The sequence below is a fragment of the Ostrinia nubilalis genome, chromosome 5 (genome assembly GCF_963855985.1).
Source record: "Ostrinia nubilalis chromosome 5, ilOstNubi1.1, whole genome shotgun sequence".
Lineage (NCBI taxonomy): Eukaryota > Metazoa > Arthropoda > Insecta > Lepidoptera > Crambidae > Ostrinia > Ostrinia nubilalis.
The window spans coordinates 5,724,014-5,736,179 of record NC_087092.1 but is presented as its reverse complement, the minus strand read 5'-3'; the positions used below and the strand labels follow the sequence as shown (position 1 = coordinate 5,736,179).

General features: G+C 36.2%; 1 protein-coding gene across 1 annotated transcript in view; it reads left to right on the top strand.

Annotated features, from left to right (window-relative positions):
• The first annotated feature begins 1,096 nt into the window (after positions 1-1,096).
• Positions 1,097-12,166, top strand: part of LOC135071738 (ras-related protein Rab-37) — a 55,169-nt gene continuing 44,099 nt past the window's right edge. Inside the window, exon 1 of the mRNA XM_063965524.1 lies at positions 1,097-1,192. The gene's annotated coding sequence lies outside the window, so the exon portion shown is untranslated. The remainder of the gene's footprint in view (positions 1,193-12,166) is intronic.

Here is a 12,166-nt window from a genome sequence, read left to right as displayed (position 1 = left end):
CTTACGTACTTAATAACGTATATTTAATTACGTAATTAGTAAGCCTTTATACTATACGTAATTATCTAATTTTCAGAAATATAATTTTTCAACCAAAAAAGCGGAGCGGGCTTCTATTATCAACTGCTATAAGTAGGTATCTCAACATTTTATTTAATAGAAAAAACTCTATACGTAACCTAGATATTTAACCTTTTCTGAAGCATCCTCAAACCTCCCAGATCACTTCCAGAGGTCACCCAGTTCAAACATTAAAGTAATCGGCTCAGAAATCTGATTGTAAAATCTCGACCAATTTCCACCGAGCAATTTTCGATTTATTGGAGAGTTGACGTTATTTAATGAAACCCAAAGGGTAAACTCCCCAAGTTAGTGCGCAGGTTGATTAATAATATTATCATGTTTCAAGAAGTTAGTGGGGTCGGTCGTATTTTAATCGGATTTGTCGATAAAGATTGAGTAGTCGGGAAATGAGTGAGTTGTTTTTACGAAAAAATAAAGTGAAAAATTCCTATAGGTTCTTATGTAAAAATTATAATGTAAAAATAACTGAAAAATAATCAGTACCTTAAACATAACTGTCTATGGACGGCGGTAATCACGTTCACTTATCATCAGGTGATTCGTATGCTCGTTTGCTTTTTGTCCCATAAAAAAACATACCTTTAAAAATTTAAGAATTGGCTCTACAACTATAAAATATATTCTTGAAATAAGTACCTATTTACATTTCATCAATGCGTTGATAAAACTTTTAAATGATAACCTTACTTTTCACACAGTAACCTTTTTCGTGCGTGCTTCAATAAACTGAAAATGGCAAAAACATTCCCTGCAATATTTTACACAAAACAAAGGACGTGCCAAACCCATCCGCTTATCGAATTACCGATCGGACCGTGAAAACGAGCGATAAACTGAATATTGCTTTAAACCCAGTGCTTCCCAATTGTACTACTGGTACTAATTAGCAAGCCGCATCCAATTTGCTTGTCGAAGGCCCGCTCGATGTATCCCGAGCGACGGAGGGTTAGCGGGGTAGCAGGGAGACAGGACCCAGGAGCGGCCAGTCGGTTCGGGAGCGCGATCGAGATACCCCACTTTACGGGAGCTGGGAGATTCGCGCGGTAACGCGCGCTGGAAGTTCGAATTTCGAAATTTGAAATTTTGTTTTTATTCTAAAGTGGCTGTCGTGAGTAAAATATTTATTGCAGATTTGGTGTGAAAGAGGTTTTGTGTGAAATTTTGAAATGAAATCGCTAAACTTTGATTTTGGAGGTTTTATAGGGGTTTACAAAAAAATTTATACCTACGAGTAAATAGGAAATAAAGAAGCTTCTGTATACGAGTAAATAAGAATAAAGAAGAATTATAAATATTTCTAAACAATATTCTCAATCCTAATAAAATTGAGAGTTTTTAATTAATATGAGATGCTTATGGTGGAATTTATTGTTTAGTGCTAACTGTCGATTTATTTATTAAGGGAAAAAGGGATTACATTAATTTAAGTAAGGTAAGTAGGTATACTTCTGTTCATAAGCACATTATTTATATGTAACCAGTTGTAATTTTATGGACTAAAACTGCATTAAAAGAAATATTAGCCATTGATCAGTTGACTTTCATAGTTAAACGTCCTACTTGAAGATTTACAACCAATTTTGAGTGTTATTTCATGCCCAGCTTAGTTTCAGAATACTTGCAAAAGACAAACATTACCTACTTTTTACAAAGCATTTAAAATATTTAAAGTTACCCTCATCATAAATTCACCGCAATGAACTCCGCCTAAAATTACAAAACTCAAATTTATTCAAATCCTAACAATGAGTAAATTACATAATTGTTAAGCGCTACCTTTACATGTAACCCTTTTGTTCTAATTATGTGTGTTTTAATTACAACAATGGACGGCACGCGCTGAACCGTTCAGCCTATTCGAAGCAACAGGCTTGTAAAATCGGCGCTTTTTGTGTGTGACCCTATTTCGATGGTGTAGAGTCGAGATTTGCGTGAGACAATGAGTAAGTGATGTCGCCTGGACATTATTAGTTTTATTATGGCGCTTATCCGCGCTCAACACGATTCTGAGCGGCTGCGTATGTGGGCCACTGAAATTGCTAGTCTGGAACGCGTGTAGCGATGCCATCTGGGTTAAGTCGGACAGAGGCGGGCTTTTTGGTTATGTCCAATCAAACTAGATGGTGTCCGGCTTCGGTATGCAATTGCTTGCATTTTCTGACAAAATATAGTGTCCAGCCTGTCCGGCTTATGTAAGCCTCTTTAAAGACAAGTTTTTATAGTGTTGTGTTGTTGTTGGCATTGACGTTTATCCGTGTTCAACTGCGTATTTGGGCCATTCAAATTGCTAGTCTGGGACGTGTGTAGCGATGCCAGGCGTCCGGTTGAAGTCAGACAGAGCTTTTTGATTGTGTCTGGCCTAACTAGATGGTGTCCGGCTTGGCCGGTTTATGTTAGCCTCTTTAAAGACAAGTTTTTATAGTGTTGTGTTGTTGTTGAACTTGACGCTTATCTGCGCTCAACACGATTCTGCGTGAGCCACTGAAATTGCTAGTCTGGGACGCGTGTAGCGATGACAGGCGTCCGGGCGAAGTCAGACACAATCGGGATTTTCGGTTGCGTGTCCGATCAAATTAAATGGTGGCCGGGATGATTTCGCTCCGCCTTACCTTGTCTGTTAGCGCGAGTGTGCGAATGGTACTACAAAATACTTACCGAGTATTTTGTTCTAGCACTAATCCCTTCGGCTTTTTCCAAATTTCCGGCTAAACGTCCTCCTTACGCCCCCACTGTCCCGTCACTCTATCTCCATCCCACTCTAGTTGCTCTGCTTTTTACTAATGTCCGGCTAAACGAGCTACTCTGTCCAGCTTTTCAGCTTAGACCTGGCAACCCTAGCGTATATTTTAATGGACAATGGAGATGTTTTATGGTCCGGCCCGTATTACAAAGGACACTAAAAATCGAGCATGTTTCGAGTTCGTGATCCAATTATGGACTCCAGTCGATGCTTCATTTTGATTCGTAGTTTGAGCTATGTTAGCTATGGATAGTGGTCCAATTGAATTTATTTATTTATTTTAAAATAAGTCTAATTTAACTTTGTAATAAAAGGTAGAGTCGATCAAAATGAAAAGACTTTGGCAAAATCTATTGGTATAGTGCTTATTTACTGCCTCGAATGTAACATTGGAGTATAGGTACAATTTATTGTTTAAAAAAACTACGAAACTACATATAATAAGTGTATTTCTAAACCAGTATATTTCTTTGGTAAAACAGCAAATACATAAGAAGAACAGAATTTAACTGGACGTTCTGCCGTCTGTGCACTCATTCGATGTGATATCGATTCTACCGATTTCGAGTTTGCTCTACCTTTACAAATACCGCATGAATGCTCAATAATGCCCTGTGATTCCACGACCGAGGATTAATACAGGATTACAGGGAAGTAGGTATATGTTTACATATATGGTTCATAATTATACTCCTGTATACATTATCATTATACATATAAACCAGTCCTGGCACCTTATGCAAGTTGAAACAGGGGTGATTTTGCAACGAAAATCTTTAATCCTATGTACTGTAGATAATGTACCTACATAAGGTATGTTGCGACTTGCAATGCACAGAGAATTAAAAGATTTAATATGCAGCGCTATCCTGGCTGAATATTACTTTTCCTTTGACTAAAATGAAGTACATTTTAAAATCCCTCTCCATTAGAACGTAAGCCGTACATTCGAGAATTTTTTTCTCGTTTTCTTCATTTTCACAATAGACAGTTTCATTATGTAGGCACAGATACTTGAATTCTGAGACATGAATAAAGGATGGAAAATCTTGAGTTTGAGTAATTAAGTTTTCCACTTTATGAATAAAGTAGATTTTGGGAGTGGAAGTTCCATTGGTTGGGTTGTCCTTGCGTAGATAGATGAGATTTAGAGAAGGGTAGTTGGTAGTTGGTATACTCTATGTTGTGTATTTAGCAGGACGCGCACGAAGCTTTCTGTGTATACCACTCTAGACAGGTTTCGCAGTACCAGTACTGAGAAATTACTGACGGTTTGGTTGTGACCAATTTGAGATGTAAAAATTAAGCAATTTCAATGCAACCACCAAAATACAAAGACCAAAGCAGCAGTAACTACTTACATAACATTTTCAATTTGTTTGCGTCAGACATTTGTTTCATTGACAATGCGTGTATTCGTATTTGTACCCACTTTGATGTAAGTGACTCTTGTAATATTTTGAGAAAATGAATGTCTTATGCTATGAATAGCTAAGGGAAAACTTCTATTTAGACCCATAATATTTTGTCCAGAGTTATCTCATCGAATTGTGAAGCCGCGACCTTGCATTAGCTAATTCGCCCGTTTTCCCGGTAAATGGACTTAAAAAGCTTTTCAGTTGCCTACTTCATTAATTTTGCTTTCAGCTTATTAAGGACTCTTCATATTTATCTTAATATTTTTTTAAAGCTTTAGTTCTTAATTTTTCTCTTATTTAGGTACAGAGTTTTGTGCCTGAAACACACCGCGAGCTAAGCTAACTTATTAAATATTTTTCATGTACACGTGGTGCCTATGAAGCGATTTTAAAGGACGTAGCACACTTATCAAGCCGGAAAGGGTTCGTAACCGTATAAACTCGAGACGGTCAGTATTATTTGTATGAAACTCTATACTGCAACGCACACTTATCCGCACCGTAACGTAAACGCTTCGCCTCGCGGTTGACAGCTCACGAAAGGCGATGCGGTGTTGATCCCTTACCGATTTGATAAGTCTGCTCTGCTATGACCTTTACGCGGAGTTTCTGACGTAGATCTGTGAAAAACTCTGTTGTGTGAAAACCAAAAAAAAGCTAAATTACGCGCGATCCCTCACATCATTTTTAGCACACCAAGCTATGTTGCTATTCCCACCTCTCGTTCCCACCGCTGCAACTCCTGTGTAGCCAGGATCTACGGCTTCACCGCCAATAATTTTATTATTTACTATATTTTGACGTTCATAAGTGCCAATTGTGGTCTAAACTGAATAAATATTTTTGATTTTGATTTTGATAAGAGCTTAAGAGCATATGACGATTTGTAAGAACTATTTATTAGTCTAAACAAATAAAGAAATTTTGACTTTGACTTTGACTTTGATAAAACGCAACCAGTGAAGGTTAAGCTATGTTAGCTAACTTCGCAGTGGAACATCTACCTCATTTACATAGAATGAGGTGTCTACACAGGTTTCGCTAAGCGTATCACGTATCAAAAGACCGAATAGCGTCGCGAGGTCTTTACGTTGAAAATTATTATGCCTTTTATATTTTTTCACGCTTCCATAATGGCTCGACGCCTTTCAGTCACCTTTGCACACCTGTGCTCAGAATAGGTATTAAATGGAGAGTTACCTACATTTTATTATAATGTTTTACGAGTATGCCAGACAAAATTAACTCAGCCGACAGATTGTCAATAACTTTATTTACTTAATTTAATAAACACGACGTACCTACTATCTTAAGTTTTAGGTTAGTAAGGTAATTTCAAATTACCTATTATTTTGTGATTTTTGTGATCGACGACATTGAATAGATGATTTATGGAGATAAGTTCTAACTCAGGGATAAGATAATAATTAACCTACATAGACTAAATATTTACAAATAAAAATATGTCCCAAATCGCCGTCCAAACAACGCGACATGGTGCCCAGAATGCTTGCTGCATTTCCGCGCTGAATGGCCAAACTGATTCGTTGTATTATTCTTAATTTTCTCTCAAAATAATAATTGTATAAACTCAAATATAAACAGTATTTTTAGCGCAAAAAATATTATTACGGAAGCATCATAATAAAATATCGCGAAGAAATCTTCTTTTCCAACAAACAATATTGGTCGTAGCTTTAATAGCTCCTGCAATTTCATTCAGCTTCCAAAGCTACTTTATTAGTTTGTTTAACAAAGAACAAACTATCGATAAGTTACTGCAGTCCGCTTTTCATTTGGCAAAATGTGTCTTAATACTTGGATATATTGTCGAATATCGCGTGAAGGTGAATACAATTAATTTAACTCTGACCACTTTGACGGTGGGGCAGTGTTTTTGATAAAACAACAAACAAGAGTTCAAACAACAAACAGTTTAATGAAACTCGCGAAGTGGCGGCGGCAGGGCTACAATTTCTGTTCAGCTACAATTTCTGTTCAATTAAAATCTATCCTATTTTATGGAAATCGTTAACTAAGCTTTGTCTCTACGTACTATTATTATTCTTCTTCTTATTCGTTACGCTCTTGGCAGAGCGGTTGTGGTCACGTTGAGGCATTGTTGACATCGGTTGTAGAGGCAGATACAACTCTCCGCACGATCTTCCGCCATCTCTCTCTATTGGCAGACTGTCTAGTGCAGTCACACAGCCGTCTCCCACTGCTGATTTTACTTGGTCGGTCCAGCGCATTGGTGACCTGCCTATTATTATTAGAGACTGTTAATCTCCATTACAAAGTAAAAAATCTTACATTCAAATACCTGTCTCGATCACATACTACCAAATATTATGCCTAATGTAAAATAATGAAAAAAGCATGCTAAAAGCTATGGTATATGCCTTTTAGTCAAGGGTAGTATCAATGTATGAAAAATTTAATTGAAATCTTCCAGTAGTAGCTTTCAGGCCCTTAATTACACACAGCCAAACAAATTAGTTTAAAAATCGGTCAAGCCATTTCGTAGATTACTCGGATTTTTTTTTTCATTACGAGTCCGTTTAAGCTTTCATGTGTTTAGTAAAAAGTACTAAAAAGTAGTTTCATAAAATAAGTATTTTGACATTTAGGTACAAACACACACACCCTTTCATAATTTCTCTAGATTGTACTAGTTGCCATTTTTGAGGGAATAAAAAAGCTATTGAAATAGGGAACAAACGAAAGTTAGGCCATGAATAGAGTTCCCTTTTTTGGCTGCCCTTTGTTTTACATAATAATATGTACATGTACACGTACACGTATAGTAAACAAAGGTACACGTGGTGTTATTTGCTCTGCACACTCGACTTTTCACTGAAAGCGTTTATTAAGCTTCGGTTGTGCTTTGAATGGAGCTTTTTCACTTTATCTGTCAACTACATTTTTAGATGCAAAATTGAATGTCCATTCATTTTTAGTTCGGTAAATACAATAGCACTTCAAGCTAAGCACTATAACGCCCGTATTCACAAACATTACTATGAGGTCTCACAGTGCGCGTGCACGCACAGGGTGACACATGAACCAATCACAGAGCTCTATTCAACGTTGTGCGTTCGATTTGCTGCTTCACTTAAGCAAGCATCGTTTGTGAATACGGGCGTAAGATTTTATTTTTATGTGTAAGCGTTCATTGGGCGTTTGATGTGTTGTCCTCTAAAGCAACTAATAAAAGGAATCTACTAAATAATGCTGAGAGGTTCATTTATGTATTCATCTTCAATTTTGTGCTAAATAAATTCTATTCTTTCTAAATAAGCTTACTCATACAAGCCGAGCTTAAAAATGTTTTTCCGCAGTAAATAATAAAACCCATCCATGTATCTGTTACGCTCTTCATAGATAATAGCAAACCATTTCCATCGCTGTAATTTAATAGCCTTTGAAACGGGTTATTCTCGTAACGTTATAGGCTACAAATAAAATCAATAGAATAGCTCTACAAGCGCTGATAGAAGCATGGTAAATACCTACATAATTAAATTTTGTATCTAAGCTTGGAAATACACGTTATACAAATTTTTATTGTATTTACTTATTTAAGGTGCACGTGCCACCAACTGTCATAGTTATAAGCTATACTGGCATGCATGTATGAATGGCAAGCGAGTATAGCTTACAAAAAAGTTTATAGATTTTTTTTAGTTGGAAACAAGTGTATTTATTCACATAGTCCCAGTTACTTGCACATGCCGTTCACAAGCATGCAATCTAATGTTACGCTTTAATGTCATGTTTATCGCCGACTTAAATGATTAAACCCAGATATGCCACACACTTTTTTGTAACTTCTGGCCTAGATTCTAACCACCGCGCCAAACTGCACATCCTCATTTCCTTGATCAAGTCACTCTTAATGAACTCAAAGCGCTTCCGAGAGTAGTGCTAAAGATGGACCCCTCTTCCCAGAATCGGGAAACGCCAGAAGATAAAAAGGGGTCAAGAAATCTTTGACATTTTCGGCCTTTTTCGCGACAAAACTGTTTTACTACCCCGTAAAAAGGGGCTAAAAGGCGAAGATATTCAATTAATATTTCGTTTATTCAAAGGTGAATACTTTTATATTTATTTTATAAGATGTCTCTACTCAAGTCAACCAAGTTTTAAAATGGTCAAGTTTGTGTGGGCTGTAAAATTACCTTGAATACCAAATACTTAATTACCTAAAAGTATTTTTGTGGCACTGAGTCTGCTTGTTTGATGTTCGGTTTTTCGCTTGCTATTAAATTATTTCTGCTAGAAAATCTTAAAAATTATTTTTATTAATTTAAAAAAAAAAAATATAAGATAATAAATAAGTAAGCTTTAAAATATCTCTTCTGTTAAAGTTCGTTTAGCAGAATGACCATGATTTCATACCGATTAAGCTTCGTGCCCTAGAAGACATATTTTATACAGCCCTCTTTCGGCAGTGTGGGATAAAAACTGCGAATAATTTATAAATACGTGGCCCTTTGTTACGCGATCAAACAAGAATAAAATGAATTTTAATTTGCCACGGTAAATTGGGCTGTGCAAACCGTCCGCTAGCACCAAGTTAAACTCAACACGCCTTTTAGGATTCCATTTAGTCACTTATTGCACCCATTTTATGATTGAAATGAGTTTCTCTTGAGGATCAAAGTCTTAGGCTGGGTTGCGCCATCTTACTTTTACTTTAACAAACGTCAAAAATCTGTCAAACTCCATACAAAATACACCGGTTATCGTAATAGATACGGTTAAAATAAGATGGTGCAACCCAGCCTAAAAATAATGTCTCTCCTTTTTCAACGTAAGACCAAGACTAGCTATGTACACGTACAGTACAATATAAGCTTTATTAATATTCGATATTTTTCAGGCAAATCATAATTTGCTATAAAAACTGAAGTATTTATTCAAAATAGATTAAATACTATGGAAATGCTAGCAAATCAAAATACTTCTGTTCATAGATTTTTAATTAAAGATTGCCAAATTCTACTGCGAAACAAATTACAGGAACATTGTATAGATTACACAAATTAAAATGTTCTCGGTTTGGTTAATTAGGAGCTTTATGTCTTACAACGAAAAGATTTGTTATTACTTTCATTTAATTAAACAAATAAATATTTTTGGACATTTTCACACAGTGCCACTAGCCCCAAAGTAAGCAATTAATATTGTGCTTGTGATAAGGGTGCTAGCATAACGGAATACTTTTTTGAATACATATATTTTATTATGTATTATACATAGCAACACTCAGACCCGTTACAGAAATTAGTCATTTCAATTTCTACCCGACCGGGAATCGAACCTCTCGGCATAGTAGTCCGCCCGTTCTGAACCACTACTACACCAAACGGCCGACGATTATACTCGTAGAAGCATTATTATACCAATAAAAGTCAAGTAAAAGAGGATGTAATATCAGTTTTATTTAGAAGCAATTTCAAGTCAACTTACAATAAATAAACGGCAACATCACAAAACTTTCCGCTTTAGTAATGAGTTCGCCGGCAATACCTACTCTTGTCTTTTCCAGTTGTTGGCTTGGTTACTTTATTTTATTGGATAATATTCAATGTCTACCAGGAATTTTTCTCATATTACAACAACAATAACTATTAAGTAGGTGCATATGTCACCATAACATTGTGAATCCCGTCAGATTATAATCTGCCGTAGTTAGATTAGAATCTCACTTTTTTTTACGGGGAAAACCTAACCAAAACGTTGTATACTGACGAAATTTACAATTTCACGTTTACACTTACACAAGGCTGAGTTACACCATCTTACTTTAACTTTGACAAACGTCAAAAATCTGTCAAACTCCATACATAAAGCACTGGCTATTTAGTCCAGTCAATAAAGCATTATAGATGGAAATCCGTGGAACACAATTTTTGACTTCGGGACTTTATTTAGACTAGTTAGGAGGTGAACATAGCAAAAGTCCCCGCCCTTAGCCCTTAAGCCGGCGGGGAGAGGGGGGTTTAAAGGTACCACTTTTCGGTTTTTCGCTTAATCCTCGGAAACTATGCGTCCTAGTGACATGACTACTATGAACCAAAAAAAGCTTATTCAATTTGCTACAGGTGAGATAGTCAAGTTTTTCTATATCTTGTATAGTTTTCGCGGCAACTGCTCTAGAAGGTCTGTAATATTGGAAATTTTATTTTTGTCTTACATGTTTCCATCAGGAGAAAATCGACTAAATCAACATTGAGCTAATATTCTAGACATGCGGGAGTATGTTAAGCCTAGTTCCAGGGAGGGGACTGCACCGTGCGTATATTTAGATGAACCAATTGTAGCCACTTTTGACTCCTCATCACTCAAAAAGTACTGTGCATTAACACTTCAAATTTGGCTCATGGGTTGAGACTTGCAAGATAAACATCAGCTTCAAATTTCATAAATATACCTCAAACGGTTCTTTTGGTATTGTCGTCTAAAAATCTACATGGCTGACCTATAAGACCAAATTCTAACCACTTCCAGATGACCTTGAAAGTTCAAATTTGGCATCCAGATAGGTAATTGTGTAAATACAAAGGAACAAATAAAAAACCAGTAAATTTTGACATTTCACAGGTGATAGATAGATTTTAGTGTCCTAAATGTCGATTTTTGAACGTCAATACCTAAATAACCATTTGAGGTATATTTATGAAATTTGAAGCTGATGTTTATCTTGCAAGTCTCAACACATGAGCCTAATTTGAAGTGTTAATGCACAGTGCTTTTTGAGTGATGAGGAGTCAAAAGTGGCACCAATTAGTTCGTCTAAATATACGCACGATGCAGTCCCCTCCCTGGAACTAGGCTTAACATGCTCCCGCATGTCTATAATGTTTGCTTAATGTTGATTTAGTCAATTTTCTCCTGATGGGAACATGTAAGACAAAATTAAAATTTCCAATATTACAGACCTTCTAGAGCAGATACCGCGAAAACTATACAAGATATAGAAAAACTTGACTGTCTCACCTGTAGCAAATTGAATAAGCTTTTTTTGGTTCATAGTAGCCATGTCACTAGGACTTATAGTTTCCGAGGATTAAGGGAAAAACCGAAAAGTGGTACCTTTAAACCACCCTCTCCCCGCCGGCTTAAGGGCTAAGGGCGGGGACTTTTACTATGTTCACCTCCTAACTAGTCTAAATAAAGTCCCGAGGTCAGAAATTGTGTTCCAGGGATTTCTCTCTACACCGTTGTTAAAGCATTCATTGACTGGACTAATTATTGTATTAAAATAAGGTGGTGCAACTAAGCCTAAGAGCCACAGCAGCATGCATGCTACTTTTAGCATAGATTAATATTAGCAAATATTAAACAGCACGATTTAATTTCTACATATTCTAATGAAGACGCCAAAATTACCAAAATCTGTAAATCCAGATCGTATTTATGGGCATAGCAAACATCACGTTTTCTTCAATTTAGGTAACCTTCATTAACATTCACCTGGTTAATTAACCAGTCAAAGTTTAATCAATTTGCATCCAATTCAATACACATTCCCTTATTTTCCCGGTGCTTCAGAATATAAGCTTTGGGTAAACACGTAAACTAAACACTGGGAATACAAAAAGACGCGTCGTTTTCACAAAGTTGCTTGAGTCCTCGTTATTTTCATGCCTGAACGAGCACTGAAACTGTTTTCAGGGTCGTGGAAAAATGGTAAATAAGTCAATCTTTAGTAAGCGTTAAGAAAAGATAATACACATCTTTAAAGGACACTTTATTACATCGATTACTTTCATTAAATGTCGATTAAGTTACTGATTCTGAGTCGTTCCTAAAAATTTGGATACTGATTACAAAATCACCCTGTATTTTTAAATCCGAATATTTTAAAGTTCTCTTGTTGTACTTTTTAGATGCCACCACTATTTTTGCGTATACA